The sequence below is a fragment of the Protopterus annectens genome, chromosome 1.part0, assembly GCF_019279795.1.
Source record: "Protopterus annectens isolate FY-2018-M chromosome 1.part0, PAN1.0, whole genome shotgun sequence".
Lineage (NCBI taxonomy): Eukaryota > Metazoa > Chordata > Ceratodontiformes > Protopteridae > Protopterus > Protopterus annectens.
Window position 1 is genome coordinate 759,332,332 of NC_056725.1, and position 21,977 is coordinate 759,354,308.

A 21,977-nucleotide genomic window follows, 5' to 3' on the forward strand; every position below is an offset into this window, starting at 1 on the left:
GTACTGTACATAAAGTGCAAAAACAATGCTGCCTAGACCGAAATATGTATCCAAGAATGCTACAATATAATGCTAACGTGTGTGTTGCCCAATGACACAAGTAAAATTAAACAAAGTTGTATACACGTTACTTTAGTGCTACACACTTTGAAGAAATGCACACTAAGATTAAACATTTGAAACAGCAGGAAGAATGAATGACTCCGTATCGGATGTTACGTGCACAGCAACAACAAACTCAGGACATCTGAAATATATTTTGGATAATGAAGCAAACACATAGAAATGTGCAGGAATGGAAGGAATTTAGAAATGTGTGATATCTGGCAAAAATACACGTTAATACTTTTGTAATAAGATTATCATTATTTGCACTGTTTGAAACATCAGATCATATGTTGCATCCCACAGTTCATGGTCTAAAGCAAGTGGCACCAATGATTACAGCGTTTTGATCAAATATCTTAAATATCTCTGTGTTTTTTTCTGGGATTGTACATGATCAATGCAAAGCTTGCCTTTTTGGCTGATCACAGAGGATGAAGTGTACCTTTTCAGTCATATGCTGAAGATACTCAGCTTTATCTGTCATTCATTCAGTGTCAGAGTGATCCATACTTAAAGACAGCTTGGAATCACTTCTCCGGCGCATGTCTGACAATCAGCTTAGACACAGGCCAGCTACAACTGAAAAATTACTGGTGCATATGCTACTGTGCCTCTTTTGCATCCTCCTGTCCTTCCCCCTTAGAATATATGCAGACAATAGATCAAAATTCTCTTCTCACGTCTGTGGTCAGGCATGTTCCCTGACAACAGGCTGAGGCTGACCAACCAGGCTGTTAAGATCTTTTATCTACATCTACAGACTATCATCTGGATATGGAGCTTTTCCATCATAGGCTGTAACTACAGTGATTCAAACATTGCTATTGTTAAGACTGGACTTTTGCAATTCTCTTTATCTTGGGTTATTGTATGGGGATGCAGTATGGATTCAGTAGATGAAGAACTCTGCTGTGAGGCACTTAACTAAGAATTCTTGCTCCTGTCATATCACACTCTGCTGTGAGATCTGCATTAGTCTGACTGTGATTGTGTTATATGCAGAGGCTGTGTTTGCAATAGCCAGAGAAGTGTCCCAAAAGAAATTTTCAGAATTATCAATCACTGAAGAGTATTTATCCATATCCTGAAAGGGCTCACGTTGTGTCTGAAAAGGATCTTTAGATTAGTATGCTTACATAGTTAGTAAATGTAAAACTAAAACAAAAATAAATATCCTGATAGTCTGTTGATTGGGAACTTGCCTTCAGCAGGTCTTAATACTACAGTATCAGCACTACAGACTGTGAGCACTTCCAAAGGACATACTTAGCAAGAGAGAACCTCAAACAGTACTAAGGACCACTTTCTGTGAGTTATATCTGAATTGTACTTATTTAAGTGGCTGTTATTGTTATGATAAATTCTTTTAGTTGACCATTTTTAAACAGATGGGAAGTTTAGCAAAATGTTTGCAGTTAACATCTTCAGAACTCTGAAATATGTTTTCTGAAGCATTTTCCTGAAATGCAGGAGCTAACAGAAAGTGAGGTATTTTGCTACTAAATGCTAAATGTATGCATAAAAACTAACAACACATAGCTGAGAGCTTTAACTTTTGAATGGGGGTCAATGTAATACATGTGAATAATTTTAGGAAAACTCGTGATGTTAGCCTGTCTCAGGGTTCAAAATGTACATCATTTGATCTAGTACCCTGTATGTAATGTGCAATCTAAGGTCAATGCTGATGAAGCTGGTCACTTGTAATGGTCATCATCACTTTACATTGGTCATAATGAATACCCAAATGTTATATGTATAACACTAGTTATAAAAACTAACTGTAGTAACTCCACATGTAAAAATATAGTAGTATTTCCAAAGCTACCACATGTTAAAACTTTCAGCTGTGTTGAATTATATCCTTTTTAGTAAAATGCAGTCAGCATTCAGTAACACATGATATATTTGGTCTATGTTTGTTTTATTGCAGAATATAATCTACCTACAGTGTTCATAACATAATATAAAGCTTGGCTCTAAATGGGTGTCATACACTGCGTTTACCACTCAATCAACCTTGTTTTCTTCTGTCACAGGTTGTTGAATGTTACTGCAGTTAAACCTTTACAGCTGTGTGATATGCTGAGATCAGCTTTAACATTATATAGGTTCATAGGTATGTACTAGGCTAATGGCCCTGGAGCCTTTACAAGCCTAGCCCATAGAAGTGCCCTGGCATCATGCCGCCCAACTTTAGTTCCCAGTGCCTCTGTCAAGCAGAGCCACTGGAGTAATCCCTGGGGTGAATTTTCTATTACCCATGCACTCATCAAGATTTCTCTTGAAGAGGGACAGTGAGGTGCTCTGCTTGACATGTATGAGAAGTCTATTCTAGAGCATGGGCAGTCTCTGGGTAAGGAACCTGTTCCTCCAGTATATTCTGTTGATTGTGGTAATGAGGTTGAGGTCTCTGGAGCATGTGGTGTGGAGGGATTGGGATTTCTTTAGATGTAGCATTTCTAACAGAGCTGGGTCAGACATGGCTTTGTCAAGCAGAGATCACCTCTAAGTAGGTGATATGAGACAGAAAATAGCTGAAGCCTTTTGAATGTGTCTGTGTAGGATGTGTTTAATACCTAGGATCCTCTTCATGAGGTACTCCTGTGGCCTCTCCAGCTGTTGCAGGTGTCTAGTGAGGTACATGCCAAATGGGGCATTATACTCGATGATTGGTCTAATGAGGGAAGAGTAGAGAGAGATGATGACCTCTTTCTTCCTGGATGCAAAACCCTTGGTAATGAGATGTGCCACATAGAAGGACTTTCTGACCACAGTGGCAATGTGGTGGTCGAAGGAGAGGTTGCTGTCAAGCTGCATCCCCAGATCTCTTTTAACGTTTTCAGTATTCAGTGGGCTGCCATCGATGTGGCAATTAGTGGGACCTGAGTTTTTACCAAAGGGGATGATGATGCATTTTTTGACATTAAGCTTAAGGCCATGGTTTCGACACCAGTCATTGGTCTCAGTGAGGCCTTTCTGTAGGATGTCTGCATCACATGAGAGTTAATAATGACTCCCAGTTTGCAGTCATCTACTAACTTGGTCAGCCAGAGTCCCTTTTGTATTGGCCTGGACTTCTGATAAGTGGATACCAAACAGGAGAGGACCCAGGACCGATCCCTGTGGGACTCCACTCATAACTGGAAGGCAGTCTGACTTGGAGTCTGCTACTTTCACACTGTGTGTTCTACCTGTGAGCCAATTTGCAACCCATCTAGTGATATAGGGGTTGATGCCTAGTTTGGTGAGTTTATCAATAATTCCTGAGTGAGGAATGGTATCAAAGGCCTTGGTCAGATTGAGGTTGGCTGTATGCACTGCCTTACCTTCATCCACAGCCCTGGTGACTGACCCAAAGAAGAAAAACAAGGTTGAGCAGACATGATCTCTCTTTCACAAAGCCAAATTGTGTGGGGTCTAGAGTTTGGAGATTTCCTGTGTCTTTGTTAATCAGGTCCATGATGATGCACTCCATAGTTTTACATATCAGACTCATCAGGCTAATGGGGTGATAATTCCCAGGGTCTGTAGTCACTTCCCCTTTATGGCGAGGGATGACTGTAACAGTGTAAAATTCGGTAGGGACAAAGCTTGAGGTGAGGCTTTGACTGAACAAGGCACACATATGTGGTGCCAGTTCACTTTGTAGTTCATGCAGAACACAACCAGGGATATTATCAGGTCCCATGAAAGCTATATTCTTGGCCTTGGACAATGCAGCTTTAACCTACACTACAGTAATGCTGGGTGCCTGGCATTCTTCCGGTATTGTGACTGGTCCTTTAGGGGGGAGAGAGGGATAAAGTTGGCACTGAATCTGTTGGTCAGTATGTTGGCAATATCTGTTGGCTGAGTATAGGAGGTACTATTCTGCAGTAACTCAGAGCAAATCTGGGTATTGCCATGGAGATTCTTGATATAGCTATAGAAGGCTTTGTGATTGTTTTTAGTGTCTGCTGCAATTCTGCCTTCATAGCTGGCTTTAGAGGATTTGATGAGGGATCTCAACTTTTTGTTAAGGCTAATAAGGGAGTTTTTCCAGTCTTAGGACATCACCTTTTTCTGCAACAGTTTCTTTCTTCTGTTGTAGAGTTTATTAATGGCAGGGACCACCAGATTGGCTTCCTTTCTTTGCAGGAGAGCATCTTGGTTCTGTTGGGTATAGTTAGTTCCATACATTTATGTACATGTTCGTACAGTGCATTAGTGTATGATTCAGCAGTCATGCAGCTATTTTCCATTGGCACGGGTGCTGTGAAGTTAGCCACCTCTGTTTTTAGGAGTCCAAAGTCAGCTTTGGAGAAGTTTTTCAAGGTAGTTACCTTTGGGAGGGGGGTCCTTTGTGTGTGTGTGTGTGGGGGGGTGTGGATGAAATGTGGATTTCCCCTGGTGATTAGTTTATGGGTGGATCTGACCAGGGAGGGATTGGTTTAGAGCAACGGTTGCCCATGTTAGTAATAACCAGGTCAAGGATGTTGCTTCCTCTAGTGGGGGTCTGAATGAGCTGGTCCAGAGCATTGGAATTGATGAATTCTAGGAAGCGTTGGGTGAGTATATTGGTGCTTGAGTAGTTTTCCCAGTTGATGGGGGGATAGTTGAAGTCTCCTAGTAAGACAGTGTTGGGTTGGACCTTGATAGATTAAAGGGTGCTTAGGAATGTGGAGTGAGAGTCTAGGGACATGGATGGGGATCTATAGTAGGCTATGACCTTGATCGCCATCTTACCCATTGTTAGTTGTACCTGAAGTATCTCAGATGTGTAATGCTGGGCTACTAGTCTGGAGGTGTGCATATCCTTTATGACTATGGAGATACCACCACCTTTGGAGCTTCGGTCCATGTTTCCGGGGGCGAAAAGTGTGGAATGAGTTATAGCCTAGTAGCGCAGGAGTGCTTTCTGCCGCTTTAAACCAGGTCTCCATTACAGCACAAATGTCGATGTTCTCCATTTTGAGGAGTGCTTCAAGCGAGTGCATCATGAGATTTAGACTTCTAGCGTTGAGCACTATGACCCTCAGATTGCATTTATTTATAGCTGTTATGGTGGTAATTTGGTCTTTGGACAATCACCTAAAAAAGGCAATATAGGCATGGCAAGAGCCTTAGCCAGTACCCAGAAACCCAGGGGTGACAGATGTAGGCCATCTCTGGCAAAGCATTGAGGTCTGTCAGTCATGTAATCCCAAGCAGACATATACTGGATCCCCTTAGAATGACACTAGAAACTTAGCCAATTGTTGAAGTCAATCATTTCTTGTTTGTACTGTGGTATCATTCTAGGTGATGATAGGATACTGCTCAGGGCTAGTGTCACACCTGCCTGGGCCACATAATCCAAGAGCTCCACCATGTTTCTTTTTATGTAGTCCAGGGAGGTGCATCTCAGGTCATTCACACCCACATGGACAATGTCATACTTGTATTTGTTGTAGCGTGATCTGAGTGTGTGTGTTATGTGTCGGATTCTGGCACCTGATAGACAGCTAACTGTTATCTTCTCCTTATTTAACCTTGTGAGTGGGACATCTGTGTGCCTCACTATTGACTCACCTATGATTAGTGTAGTGAGCAAGGTGTTTAGCCTTAGGGGCTTAGGTGAAGGTGAGCTTCATGTCCTGTTGTTTGTGCTGTGTTGTGGTGGTCGAATGCGTTTCTGTCTTGGAGGTCCCTGCTGTTTGGATAAATTTCTATTGAGAGCCTTCACAAAGGTAGGTATGTGGTTTGTGTTTTTTATATGAGAGCTGTGATAGTGGGTTTTCTGGAGGGCTTTGTGTTCCATGTGGTGTGGTGCAGATGTTGACCTTCTCCTCTTGATGAGCTAGTCCGGTCTTGGCTCGAGAGTGCAAAGCTTCCAATTTGGTGATATAAGTGCATCTGTCACAAGTCTGAGTGTTGGGAGGTAAGAGGAGAGGGTGTGTGTGTACATGAGGCAGTTACTACACTGTCTCAGAATGCCCAAGTACACCAGGTTTATAGGAGAAAGCACAAGGAACTGCCCTTTAATCATGCCAGGAGGGGGTGGTCATAACTACTAAGTACTGGAGCTATTTCCATGAAGAACGACTAGTGCTGATGGCAGTAAGGTGTGCTACAATAATAGTTACAAAAACCTGTTTACGTTTAGAGTGATTAGGCTATTTGAAGTGCAAGAGAGAAGAAACTAGCAAGATCTAAGGGAAAAACTGAACAGCAGACTTTCTGGTACCAGTAATAGTTTACCTCAGCTCGGAGCTGATACACGGAGCTTAAGCAAGTGCAAACCCACACAAACATGGGCTTTTAAACCAGAAAGTTGAAAGGGATGGGAAAAATGCCCAAATGGCCAATAAACTACAATTTCTGGGCCAGAAACCACTCCTCTTGTGGTAGATAGGCTACCTAGTGCTTACCACTCCCACTGATAAGTTAGAAGGCTTCCCTCCAACACAGAAAGTCTTGGGGGCTCAGAAACTTACAAAGAGTCCTGGATACAGCATAGCTGTATCTGGACTAGACTAGTTACAGGAAAGGTGGGAAACAAGCGCAAACATGGATTTTTAAACCAGAAATTTGAAAGACATAAAAAAACTGTCCAATAAACTACATTTGTTTGGGCCAGAAACCACTCCTCTTGTAGTAGATAGGCTACCTAGTGTTTACCACTCTCACTGATAAGCTAGAAGGCTTCCCTCCAATACAGAAAGGTGTTGGGGGGCTCAGAAGCTTACAAACAGTCCTGGATACAGCAAATATGTATCTGGACTAGACTAGTTACAGGAAAGGCAGGAAACAAGCTTAGAACTTTTTTTTTTACAGAAAAGCAGCTACAACAGCAATAAAAACAATTCAAATGCAGTGCAAGCTAGCACACTTGAGTGTGTAGCAATATTAAAGCAAATACAGTTTAAATAAATGCAGTTTAATTAAAAAATCACTAAAAACAAGTGCAGAAAGTAGTAAACTAGGAAAAAATCTAGATGGGGCACTTGGAGTATCAAAAAACAATGCTAGGTAATATATAAATAATTCAGTCAAGCAAAAATTAAGACAGTGCAGAACTCTGAAGAGTTAAAAAGTGCCAAAAATATACTTATTGGCTCTATATTTCCATATTGTTTGAGAAGCAAACACAGTCAGAACACAAGGAGATTCTAGCAATGGTAGTTTCTGGCAAAGTGTTTTTTTTATTGTTTGTTTTAGTAAAGTGGAAAGGGAGAAAGGAGGAACAGAAGATAATTCAAGGTTAAGAAACTAAGTGGGTTGGCCTTCTCAAATGTTCTCTCTGTATTAGGTAGAATGAGCTAATGACACTAGACTGTGAGGAGTGTTTATCACAGCAGAAAAACAGCAGTGAGCCACTAAATAAAAGTTTTAAACAGATAAAGAAGCAAGGAGACTCTATAGAATGCTTTTAACTGCAAACAAATCAGTTATATGATACACTCATTGATAAAGGAAGATTAGATGCAAATAAAACAGAAGCTGAAATTTTAAATAATAATAAAATTTACAGTTAATACCGTACACACAGTGAAACTAGCTAGAAAAGATTTACAAACAGTGTGACAGTAAAAACCTTATTTATCAAGCCCTGTAAGGCAAACAGTTTTAGTACAACTATGCAGATTAGTTTATAGCAATAAAATACAGTAAAAAGTAAGCAGTAGACAATAAAAAGTGCTATAAATATCTAGAATAAGGAATAACTAGTAAAAATAAGAAAAGAAAACAGGATACGTATTGATATATATCACAGATCAGAATTGTGGTCAGTGCCCCTCCTCCGTGTAGCTCTGTGTGAAATGGCAGAAACACTCACAAGGTAACTCCTTAAGTAACAGAAGGTTGAAACCTGAATCAACTTTAAAAAAAGCTCAAAAGAACCAATGAGGTGCTCACTCAGTTGTGTAACCATAAATATAAGTAACAGGGTACAGGTACAGAGTGCCCCCTGTAAATATATCATTTAGTGTTTTATATAGTTTTGTTTAGCTGTCTGCCTCAGAGTTGCAGCAGGTTTCTCTGAGGGTTATGTTGATTTACCTCGAAGAGTAAGTAGTATTTATAATGCCCTGATTACAAATACAAATTGTAGTCTACTTGTATTTACAATTGTGTCTTCTGTTGTTTTAGCAGCTGTAGATCCTTATATAGGTAATTCTTTGAGTCTGAATATGTGAAGGCCGATTGCTGTGGGATCTGAATAATGTCTATATAGTCCCCTGAATATATTTACCTGAGTATGTTGTAAGATTTTATGGAATGGATTGGATTTTACTTAGGAAAGTATTGCTCTAGAGTTGAGTATTAGCTCTATAATAAAGCCATCCCCCAGTTCCATAATGCACAATTAATACTGGCCCATCTCCAGCTAAACAAACACAAATATATATACATGGTCTCTCTTTATTTTCCCCCAGGAGACAATATACCAATACTTGAAGAAATCCCCTCCTGGCTCTTAACAAACATTAATAATGAAACTATAATCATGGGAGATACCAATATTAACTGGTCCTCCATTCAGTCCCCAACTCACTCCCTTAACATCAACATATACAACTACTCTCAACTCATCAACTCCATCACTAGACCATGCAAAGACTTCACCAGTGGCAACATCCTAGATTGGATTCTAGTCTCCCACCCTCACTACTACCCAGACAGCGGAACCATACCTGACTCCCTCAGTGACCACCTTCCTATCTTCACTAGACGTCTTCCTTCTCCCTTACAAGTCACTCATAATTACATTACTACCCGTTGCCATAAAAACTTTAACTCTGAAGCTTTCTGCAACTCCCTACAAACACTTAACTGGTACCCCTTAAAAACTCTACCCCTTGAAGATGCAATCACTCACTTTAACACCACATTCCTAAACCTTCTAGATACCCTTGCTCCTTTAAAAACCAAAAGAATAAAAAAAAATCCACCCCCTGGTTAACTACAAACACCCTTACCACCATGCGACTTAGAGACAAAGCCTGGACACAATATCAAAAGAACAAATCTACACCTTCCCTCAATGAATACAAAACTCTTCGTAACTCAGTTAAAAAACTTATCTCTGCAGACCGTCGTAACTACTTCACCCGACTCTAAAGTAACCACAAAACTAACCCTCAAAAATTCTGGAGGGGTATAACTACCCTCTTAAAACCCGGGACGACCGAAAACCCTATCCCTTGCCGAAATGTAGATGACACAGATCCTGCTACCCAATTCAACTCCTTCTTCATAGACTCTATTTCCAAACTCACCTCCTCTTTCCCAAATAACAACCCTTCTCCTACCTCCACTTTTTCTCAGACTTCTCCCACTTCTCCTCCTGCTTCTCCCCCTCCAACTTCTCCCACTTCTCCCCAGACTTCCTCCCCTCCAACTTCTCCCACCCCTCACAATGCTTCTTCCCCTCCAACTTCTCCCACTCACTCCACTCCCCCACCATTTTTCATTATACCTATTCCTACATCCGCCATAAAAAAACTCCTAAAAAAACTAAAACTGTGCACCAATGCCCCTGATAACATTCCCTCTTACTTCCTTAGCATAGCTGCAGAAGCCATTGCCCTCCCTATCAGTATACTAATTAACCGCTCCATCCAAGAAAGTATTGTTCCTCAAATCTGGAAAATAGCCTATGTCATTCCCCTACATAAAGGTGGTACCAACACAAATATTACCAATTTCCGTCCCATCGCCATCCTCTCTCCCATTTCAAAAGTCCTAGAAAAATGTATCCATCTACAACTACTTCCCCATCTCCTGGACAACAATCTATTAACTCCCACACAACATGGATTCAGACCCCATCATAGTACTATGACTGCCCTCCTATCCTTCCTTGAAACTGTAAATAAAGCAAGAGATTCTGGCCTCACTGTATCTACCATCCTATTCGATCTCTCTAAAGCCTTCGACACTATCTCTCATAACCTACTTCCTACTAAGTTATCTAACCTAAACCTTTCCCCCTCTTCCCTCTATTGGTTTACTAGCTATCTCTCCAATAGGCAACAAGCCGTCAAGTGGAAAAAAGCCACCTCCTCCTTCCTGAACACCCCTACAGGTGTTCCACAAGGTTCTATTTTAGGCCCCCTCCTCTTCAACATCTTCATTAATGACTTTTACCACTCTATCCCCCTTGCAAAAATTATTCAATATGCTGATGACTCCACAATCATCTGTGCTGCCTCATCCATCCCAACTCTTCTAAAACTTACTCAAGATGCCTTCACCACCGCAGAACAATGGATGAAAGACAACCATCTTGCACTCAATGCTGCTAAAACTAAACTTATGATATTTACCCCCTCCAAAACAAATCACTATGATAAATCTCTATTCTCCTTCATCAGCCAAAATAACATACGTCTTGAGCTGGTATCTCAAGCTAAACTACTACGGGTCCAAATTGATGACAAATTCAATTTCAACTCCCACCTACTACTAAATATAAAAAAACTCACCTAAAACTGGGCATGCTCTACCATCACAATCGGTTCCTTACCTCAACTACCAAAATTACTCTCTCTACCACATTTCTCCTTCCCTCCCTTCTCTATGGTGCCCCCCTTCTTACAAACCTACAATCTTCTCTGAAAACCAAACTGTCCTCTTGTTACAATAAAATAGCCAGATTTGCCACCAGTAACAAATCATCCACCCATCACTGTGTACCTCTCCATAAACTCAACTGGCTAGAGCTTCCCAACTACCTCTCCTACACTCAGCTCACCTATGCACATAAAACTCATTTTCCAGCCTTCCCTCTGTCCCTCTGTCTCAACTACCTTCAAAATGCATAAAACTCAAAGACTCCTAAGCTCTAATAATCAAAACTTCATAGAAGTTTAAAGACCACTACACCCTCCAGGACAAAACCTCCTGTCCTACTCACTAGCACGCCTATGGAACACCCTTCCTCCCTTCATTCGTACTATTGCTAACCTGACATCCTTTAAAAAATCACTATACTCTCATTTAACATCCTCCTGGGAATGCTCCTGTGCACATCCCTCCTAACCTACTCTCTTCTCCCAACACTTTTCCTCTTTCCTTTTTCTCAAATCCCAGCTAGCAAATTCATGCTTGCTTCTAGCATACAATTCCTTGTTTATTCCTCGCAACATTTAGCAAAAAAAAAAAATTGTTTTCGTTTTTGACTAACTTATAATTGTAATTCTACAATGTTATTTCTTTAATCCTCATGTAAACTATGTGTGTAACATAACCTTTGTCTAATCTGTATGTAGAATAGAATCTTTGTATGATTTGTATGTGGAGCTTTTCTCCCCAGGACTCCATTGAAAATGGGTTCTTTAGGCCCAATGGACTATCCTGGTTAAACAACTGCAAATAAATAAAATAAATAAATGAAAATAATGCTTGGTAATAATTAGTAACATGTAAAAGAATAAAATGTCTGTTTTTAGATGCAGTCCTGTATTTATCTCCATATTTTCTCAGTAAATGGACTCTGCCCAATTAGACTAACCCAGTCAAAAAAAGGAAATATATCCATGCATATATGATTATGTTGCATTATATCTCCATTTACCATTGAGATGCCCATATTGTATTTTCCCCTGGGCGAACGTTTGTACTTTGTTGTACATTTGCTTTACATCATGGACACTTCATGAGTCATGAACATGTCATATACTTTGTATGACAGTTAATTGACTGAATCTTCATTCTGCTAGCATTTGCCATACCTTCTTGACCTGGGGAGCCATCTGTCAATATGGGTGTACTGTACTCTACCATCAGCATCAGCACACCTGCAGTGCTACAGAATGCTTGCATGTTAATGTGTCATTCCTGGGGTAGTAAGCAAGGAATATTATGCACTCTTCCACATGCAGAACCATGTGCATGTGGACTGCATCCAGGATCTTGGATGCAGGCATAGGGTTGCAAGATGCATGCAGTATCATGGTTATACCATTGGAATATTACTGTGGCCATGATGCAATCTGCATTGGTCACTTTGCTATCAAGTGAGCTCAGCCATTTCACACTGTCAGATCAGATGTGAGATGTCAGAGCCACACTATATATATATATATATATATATATATATATATATATATGTGTGTGTGTGTGTTACAGTCAATCTAAACTCAAAATATCTAAAAGCTGCTGCTGGCACAAAATATCTAAAACTCGGCATATCTAAAAGTTGTAATTTGCCTTTCTTTACTAATATGCAATCCTGGAGCTGGTAAGAAGCTGAGATGCTTCTAGTCATTTAGTACAAATATGGCCCTTCTTGAAAAGGACTGCCATCTGAGCTGTAGCGTAGTAACTTCCTAAATGCCCTCCCAGCTACACTGAATTCTATTCAATATGTGCTAAAGCATTGATTACATACAGGTGCTTGATATGAGACTGCTTGTATCATAGCTGCTTGATCTTTACTGCCTGATGGTGTAGTTCATAGGTTCATAGGTAGGTACTAGGCTATCTGCTCGAGGGCATTTATAAGCCTAGCCAGAGTGTGTCGGCTTTCGCCACCCCATTGATTAATTAACTGAGCCTCTGTCAAGCAGAGCCAATGAAGTGATCCCAGGGGTGTACTTTCTGTTACCCATCCACTCGTCAAGGCTTCTCTTGAAGAGTGCTAGTGAAGAGCTTAAGTGTATGTTATTGCTTTCTCCATGTAGACATGATATTTTATTGTTCAAAATGTGTCCTATTTTTATGTTTTCTGAGCATAAAGCCTCTCAAAGATACAGGTTTTTGTATTTGTCTTTTATCTTTTTCCAAGATGCAGTGACCTCAGAGTAGGAATAACAGAATATACTGGATATGGAGAGGTAAGTCTACCACATAGGTTCATAGGTTGATAGAAGATTACTAGGCTAATGGCTTAAGCACCCTTACAAGCCTAGCCAATATAAACAGATTTTACCCAATATTTGGCCCAAGGGGCCAGAGGATGGCATGGATTCATGCCTGTGCATTGAGTATCTTACAGATTGCTCCTATCCATAAGGGACATAGGCACTATCCATGATATGAAATTACAATTCCGCATTCAGTGATCCAATTTGCTTTTTGCAGAGGGTCATGGAAGGGTTCTGCTTAATGTGAATAGGAAGCCAGTTCCAAAGAAGGGGCAAGCTCTGAGACACATATCTTAGGTTCATAGGTTCATACTAGGCTATCTGCCCTAGGGCATTTATAAGCCTAGCCAGAGTGTGCTTGTCTTTCGCCACCCATTTTAAATTAATTTTGCTATGCCTTTTTTTGAGGTTAGTATACTGTGCCTCTGTCTAACAGTGACACAGAAGGGATAGCCCGATCTCCCATCCACTCATTAAGATTCCTCTTGAAGAGAGTCAATGTAGGACTCTGCCTAACCTGGATTGGGATTTTATTCCAGAGTGAAGGGAGCCTCTGGGTTATGAATCTGTCCCTCCAGCATGTCCTATTTATTTCAGTGCTGAGGTTCAAGTCTCTCGAGCGCGTAGCTCGATGGGATTTGGATTTTCTGAGGTGCAGCATGTCCATTAATTCCGGGTTGGACATGGCTTTAAGGCACAGATCGCCTCTGAGCAGGCGGTATGCCACTGAGTAGAGCTGGAGTTTCTTTAACCGGGCAGCATATGGCATCTGTTTGAGTCCTTTGATCCTCTTGGTGAGGTACTTTTGGGGTCTTTCCAGTTGCTGCAGGTGTCTGGTAAGGTACATCCCAAAAGGGCATTGTACTCAATTATGGGCCTGATGAGGGATGAGTAAAGAGGCACGATGACCTCCTCTGATCTAGATGTGAATCCCTCATGATTAGGTGGGCTATATAAAATGTTTTTCTAACCACTTTGGCCACGTGGTTGTCAAATGAGAGATTGCTATCAACCTGGGTCCCCAGGTCCCTAATGACTTCTTCTGTACTTAATGGATTACCACCTATGTGGTAATTTGTGGGCACTGTTTTGCCAAAGGGGATGACTATACACTTTTTGGTGTTTAGCTTGAAGCCATGGCTCTGGCACCAGTTGTCTGTTTCTATGAGGCCCTTTTGGAGGATGCTTGTGTCGGCTGGAGAGTTGATTCAGTTTGCAGTCATCTGTGAACTTGGTCAGCCACAGTCCTTCCGTGTTGGCCTGTACCATCGAGAAATATATACCGAACAAGAGAGGTCCCAGGACTGAGCCTTGTGGGACGCCACTTGTAACTGGTTTGGAGTCTGACATGGCTCCAGCAATTCTAACCATGTGGGTTCTGTCCTTGAGCCAGTTTGCAACCCATCTAGTGACATAGGGGTTTATATTTAAGCTGGTGAGCTTATCTATAATGCCCGAGTGGGGACCACCTTCACCTCGTCAATGGCCTTGGTGACTGTTTCAAAGAAATCGACCAGGTTTAAGAGGCAGGATCTGCCCTTAACAAAGCCAAACTGGGTAGGATCTAGTGTCTGTAGGTACCCAATATCTTTATTTATGAGGTCCATGATGATCCTTTCCATAGCTTTGCAGACCAAGCTAGTCAGGCTTATGGGGCAATAGTTTCCAGGATCCGTTGAGGCACCACCTTTGTGGAGAGGGACCACTGTTGCCGCCACTCTTTGGATACATATCCTGTAGTAAGGCTAAGATTGAACAGTAGTTTTATGTTTGGGTTTAGCTCTTCTTGGAGTTCATGTAGGGCCGGGACACTATCTGGTCCCATTGATGCTGTGTTTTTTGCTTTGGAGGGGGCGGCTCTTACCTGAGCATCTGAGATGTCAGGGGGGCAGCACTCTGTTGGGATAGATATTTGCCCTTTTGGTGGGTGGGGGGGGGGTTTGCACTGAACCTGTCAGCTAGGATGTTGGCAATGTCTGTGGGCTTGGTGTATTTTTTGTCATTTTGGACTAATGTCTCTCTAGAATGTTTGATTTGCAGATGTGTAGCAGCCCCATCAGGGCTGGATTTGTGAGTGTCTTGTAGGTCAGGCATAGGTCACCCCTTAATAGCTGGTAGGAGACAGAGTAAAGGGATAGAGCTTTTAGTCTATCTGCATAGTTCATGTTGTTTACACCCTGTATTTACTTTGTGAGGAACCTCTGAGGTCTCTCCAGCTGCTGTAAGTGCCTAGTTAAGTACATAGCAAATGCCGCACTGTACTTGATCATTGGTCTAATGAGGGCTGAGTACAGTCGGACTGTATTTTCCTTGGATCTGGATGCCATACCTTTACTTATAAGTTATACCACATAAAAGGATTTCCTCACCACTGTGGACACATAGCAGTCAAAGTTCAAGCTGCTACCTATCTGTGTACCTAGATCTCGCACCTCTGAGTCCCCTGTAAGGGGATGCTGTAATTTGCAGGGGTATTTGACTTCCGAATGAGTATGGGAATGCCTTTTTTGCAGTTAGTTTTAGGCCATGGTTATGGCACAAATCATTTGTCCAGTCTAGACCCTCCAGAAGGTATCTACATTGCTGGGAGATTTACAAAGAGGATACAAGGAACATTGTCCCCTGCAAGAACACTTTCTTTACGTTTTCATTTTTGTTTCATTTGCCTATAAACTGCACAACCTTGAGTGTATGCATTGTAATGGATTTTGTATTCAGGCTGTAAGTTTTGTGGAATTTTTAGTATCCAATTCTGATACAAGGATTGTAGTATTATGGAGACATAATAAATCCCTTAAGTACCTCTATTTCCAAACATTAGCATATACTATCAGAATGTGGAACATTTCCTAATGTAACATCTGCTTGAGAAAGTACGATCTCCATGTTCATGAACGCAAAACAGTGAAAAATTAACATGGCAATATAACATGAATATAAATGCCAGAATCATGCATAATGTCAGGAATGAGAATCATGGCATGCCAGATACAGGACAGGGAATGTCACTGTAGAAAATAGTGACAAGTGTGGAATAGGAGTGTGGAATAGGATAAGAGTACACAACAAAGGAGTCTGTGCACCCTGCCAGATCAAACGGTGGCTGCAAATGGGTAGCAGCACAAAATGCACAATGCAGCACATGCCTCACCCTCTAGATATTCCCCACTGCATTGCATAACACAAAAATGAGGAGGTTATCCTCGAACAGGAAATATTACAAAGACATACATCTAGAGTGTTTCTCCCTGGGCCTCTGCTGAAAATTGGCTTTGTTCCAAGTCGGACTTTCCCCGTAAACAAATGTTAAATAAATAAATAAAAATGAAGCCAGGCAGAATATCAGGAATGGTAATGAGCTGCAAGCAAACAAAGTCAGAATGGTGGTGAGGTGCAGACAAATACGGCAGGAATGCTAGTGAGGTGCAGGCAGACACAGCAGGAATGCTAGTGAGGTGCAGGCAGACACAGCAGGAATGCTAGTGAGGTGCAGACAAACACACCAGGAATGGTAGTGAGGTGCAGGCAAACACAGCAGGAATGGTAGTGAGGTGCAGGCAAACACATCAGGAATGGTAGTGAGATGCAAGAAAATAAAGCAGGAATGGTAGTGAGGTGCAAGCAAACAAAGCAAGGATGGTAGTGAGGTGCAAGCAAACACAGCAGGAATGGTAGTGAGATGCAGGCAAACACACCAGGAATGGTAGTGAGGTGCAAGCAAACAAAGCAAGGATGGTAGTGAGGTGCAGGCAAACACAGCAGGAATGGTAGTGAGACGCAGGCAAACACAGCAGGAATGGTAGTGAGTTGCAGGAAAATACAGCTGGAATGGTAGTGAGGTGCAAGCAAACAAAGCAAGGATGGTAGTGAGGTGCAAGCAAACACAGCAGGAATGGTAGTGAGATGCAGGCAAACACACCAGGAATGGTAGTGAGGTGCATGCAAACACAGCAGGAATGGTGGTGAGGTGCAGGCAAACACATCAGGAATGGTAGTAAGGTGCAAGAAAATAAAGCAGGAATGGTAGTGAGGTGCAAGCAAACAAAGCAGGAATGGTAGTGAGGTGCAAGCAAACCCACCAGGAATGGTAGTGAGGTGCAAGCAAATAAAGCAGGAATGGTAGTGAGGTGCAAGCAAACAAAGCAGGAATGGTAGTGAGGTGCAAGCAAACCCACCAGGAATGGTAGTGAGGTGCAAGTAAACAAAGCAGGAATGGTAGTGCGGTGCAGGCAAACACACCAGGAATGGTAGTGAGGTGCAAGTAAACACAGCAGGAATGGTAGTGAGGTGCAAACAAACACAGCAGGAATGGTAGTGCGGTGCAGACAAACACACCAGGAATGGTAGTGAGGTGCAAGTAATCACAGCAGGAATGGTAGTGAGGTGCAAGCAAACACAGCAGGAATGGTAGTGCGGTGCAGGCAAACACACCAGGAATGGTAGTGAGGTGCAAGTAAACACAGCAGGAATGGTAGTGAGGTGCAAACAAACACAGCAGGAATAGCAGTGAGGTGCAGGCAAACACACCAGGAATGGTAGTGAGGTGCAAGCAAACACAGCAGGAATGGTAGTGAGGTGCAGGCAAACACACCAGGAATGCTAGTGAGGTGCAGGTAAACACAGCAGGAATGCTAGTGAGGTGCAGGCAAACACAGCAGGAATGGTAGTGAGTTGCAGGAAAATACAGCTGGAATGCTAGTGAAGTGTAGGCAAATACAGCAGGAAGGCACAAAATTCTGAGTGCTGACAAGCCAAAAAAAAGTCCAAAACTACAGGAGAAGAATGAATCTCAAAAAATGCTCTTCTCCTTTAAACTTCTTTTTTTGCAGGGGACATTTCTTCAGGGGTTCGGACACATCTTGATCATATGATGAGGTCTTGTACTTCCCAACTCTGGCATTTTTTCTTTAATATCTGTGGTGCATATGTGGTCTTTTACCACCTCCTGCATCTCAGATAGTTTTTCCTGCAGCCTGGTCCCCTGTAGTCCTTTTGTTTGCTGGCTCTACTCATTTTTTGTCTGTAATGTTGTCTCAGCTACTTGGGTGTCTGTGCTCCTATCTGTTTGCATGTCTGTATCACTTGGAAGAAACCGCTTCGCTCTGGTCGTCTGGGGTATTGTCTGTGAATTCAACTTTTTTTATGTTTATCCCAGCTTTCCTTTGCATATGTAGTGTGCTGCATTTTTGTTGTTGTGTTTATTACACCTGTGTCTAGTGTTGTATCTAAATAAAAGCATGGTTTGCTGCATGTGTGTTTCCTGGCCATCAGTATTTTGATAATGCTGTACAAACCATGTGTCCTTGCCTTCCTGTTTGCCTTCTTTGCATCAAAGAATTGTGCACTTGTGTGTATACCATGGTTTCCTTTTCCTCCCGCCTTCCATGTGAATCAGTGTTGCATTGTTATGTCCTATTTGTATTCCCACAATTCACCATTTAATGCATGGATTTTAAATCGGGTACTGAGTGTGGAGTTGCTGAAAACATATTTTGGTCTGTTTATCAAATGAGGTACATACATATGATATGACTCTTTACTTTGTAATAAAATGATCACTCTTTATGTACTTTCAAGTATAATTTCACTAATTTCCAACTGTGCAGTTTCATATAGGTAACCCAACTGTATAAATGTGTAACCAAGTCATAAATGCGGAGGTTTTCTCCCTGGGCCTCCACTGAAAACGGGTTATGTAACCCAGACGGACTATCCCGGTAAACAAATGTCAAATAAATAAATACATTCATTGCCTTGACTTACACTAGATGCATTCACTTTGCATAGTATTAAATGTCTCTTCATTACAAAAAAACGATGGTGTACTAAAGGTATAAAATGGCTTTACATACATTACAGCTTGTTACAAAATCTCAGCCAGTGTCTCTTTATTACTGAAACACACTTACTGCAAAACTGGATTTGCCAGCTCCTTTTTTCTGTACTGCTTACGTAACATTTAATGCTTTGAAATCAAGATCATTTTCCTACAATAATACATTGTGTTGCCAAGCACAAAAGAAGAAGCCTGACAATTGGGAGAAGCTGTAAGATGGCAGGTCATGGAAGTCTGTATGAGCAACAATTTGTGAATATACTGGATCTCTCTGGGGTGAGAGTCAGATGAGAGAGGTCACCATTTAGGCATCCATTGTGGGGCTAGCTTCTTTCTTGCTAAGCCCCCTACCCCCTACATGCACTTCAAAAAACACTAGGAGAAGTCATACAGTGAGTTGACTGCAGAGATCATCCATCATTTCCTATAAGCAGTACCACCCTCTCAGAGAAGCATAAGTGGCTGTTTCACTGGTCTCCACCAGGAAATAATACCAGCTCCATGTACTTCCATGAGTGAGACATCCTTTACGCCATCTCATAGTACATAACTAAGAATATCTTTAAAAAAATCATTAAAAAGGAGGAGATTAATTATTCCATTTTCTTTGTTTAATTTTCCTGAACACTGTTAAAATAATCTATAACAAAGGTCTTTGATTTGAATTAGCACATAATATAGAATTGAATAAAACTAGCCAAATAGTTTAATTTGACTTGGCCAAAGAGATTGAAAAAATATAGTGTTTATTTAGACAATTTTTTAAAGAATTCAGTGGTCATAAAATGTATGGAAGTAATATTTACCGACACCTTATATATTCTACAAAGAACATGAATAACAAAGGGAATACATTTCAAAGAATATAAATTCCAAAATAAAGATGAAGCTGTTCCCTTTAGAGATATCAAATGATAGAGTTTTGCTTGTATCTAGATCAGGACATGAAGTTTTAACATGAAAATCCCAGTTTGTTTATGGTATAATTGTTGTAAAGTCTAACGTTATACAATAGAGAAAGACAAGACTTTGAAGTAAACTGTTCGAAACCAGTGCTATAAATTGAAATAAATTAGAAAATGCATTCAACTAGTTAGAAAGGAGTTTCTTGAATTTTAATGGATAAAATCCTCATATTTCATACACCCAGCCATTCTGCAGTTTGTAGAGTAACATTTATTTGTAAATCATGTAAAGATACTCTTGAGTTCTTTAAACAACTGAACCAGAAGTGTAAATGTATTGTAACTTTTTCCCCATCAGAAAGTTGTAATATCATTTATAATATGTGTAAAACCAACCTGTGTAATTTCGCTGGTAGAGAATAACCAATTCTTTTCATACTGAGGTTTTATTTATAAATTTCTTAAAAAGTTTTAATATACTATTAACATAGCTGGAATATGTTGGTGTGTAAATTTCATATTGTATCGAATTTGCCATAACTAAGTACAATTTTTTATAAAAATATATTTAATTGAATCGGGGGATTCATAAAGGTTACCATGAGGAGGTGGACATACTTCAAGGTAACCAGTAGAAATTCATAGACAGCCTTAAAATGGTGCTTTTGTATGAAGACATGCAGCACCACATGGGGCTGTCTCTGTGTCCATGTTACCTGCTAATGAGGCAATATGGGGGAGAGACATATGCTAATTAGCCATGTGTTCTCCCCCAGAACTGCCTCTAGGAAGGTATCTAAACACCGAACAATTCACAGAATCACTCAGCTGCATAGGTTAGCATAATTGCTCCTTGTACTTCACAGTGAACACAGCCAGAAGGCCATGTGCATCCATTTCAGTAGAGGTAAGTTCAAGGGGACTTTAGTGGTAAGGTCGGTTTAGAAGGTTTATGCATGATTGCATGTGAAGGGCTGCATGTATAAGTATGTGTCTGCCTGGAAGATAGTGGTAAGTAAGTTAGGGGGTAATTTAGACAGGTGTGTGTGTGCATGCATCTTTACAAAGGTGAATAGATGAGTGCATCTGAGGAGGGGGCTGTTTTTTTAGTGTGTGTGTGTGTGTGTGTGTGTGTGTGTGTGTGTGTGTGTGTGCGTGCGTGCGTGCATGTGTGTGTGTGTGTGTGTGTGTGTGTGTGTGTGTGTGTGTGTGTGTGTGTGTGTATGTGTGTATGTGTGTCTTTTACTGTGTGCTTCTGTGTGCATGGGAGAATGATGGGGGGGGGGTGCCTGTGCTAACGCAATGCAGTCCCTGTTATTAACTACCACAGGAACTGCTGATCTGCATTTTGCTGTTGTTAATTGTGATTCATAGACATGCAAATAACCATAAAATTAATCTTTCATCATTGCAGTGAATTTTTAAATTGCAAAGTACTACACTGCAGAAACAGGGCCTTTGCCATAACCTTTAATGCAACGCAATAGCATCTTAATGAATCCTTGGTGTTATTCATTTATTTATCTTAATGAATCCTTGGTGTTATTCATTTATTTATCTATTTATTTAGTTTTTCCAAATTGCCAACTAGAAATCTTTTCAAGTTGAATCAGCAGTATTATCCAAAGAATAAATGATTGTCTTAAAATTTAACCTAATCAATATACCTTAGTAGCTTCCATTATGAGTGAAAGAAAGCAAATTCACAGAGGACTGAAACCCCTGAACTGCATTTTCTGGAAAAAAAACTGTCAAAAAAACCCCTCAAGCTTTGGTTTCAAGTTGAATTTCTTGGCGTCTGTGTCTTGAGCACATAATAACCCAGTAATAATCTTGTATGTTAGCTTTATTTAACTTAAGAAACCTAAACAATTCATTTGGCTAAAGTTTATTGCAATTTATATTTAAAGAAATGACAGACAGCTATACCATCTAAACAAAAATCTATCACTACTTGAGATAAGTAATAACATGCTAAAGAAGACCCAGATGTTAGGTTGCAAGAGCTTAGGTATATAAAAAGTAGTCAATAACATAAAAACATCCAATCAAAAAGAGAAAACTAGTTATAAACAATATGCAGCAATAAACCTCAACCCCAGAAATGCCTAACTTAGTCAAGCAGAAGCTCAGCATAACTGCAGCTTCTCTACAACTCACAAATTCATGCAACACTATTATTTGATCTAATATATACTATCTTAAAGTAAAAAAAAGTACATAATTAATTAGATGTAAGATCCTAAATTAAAACTAGAATCAAAGTAAATAGAAATATATTACCTATATTAT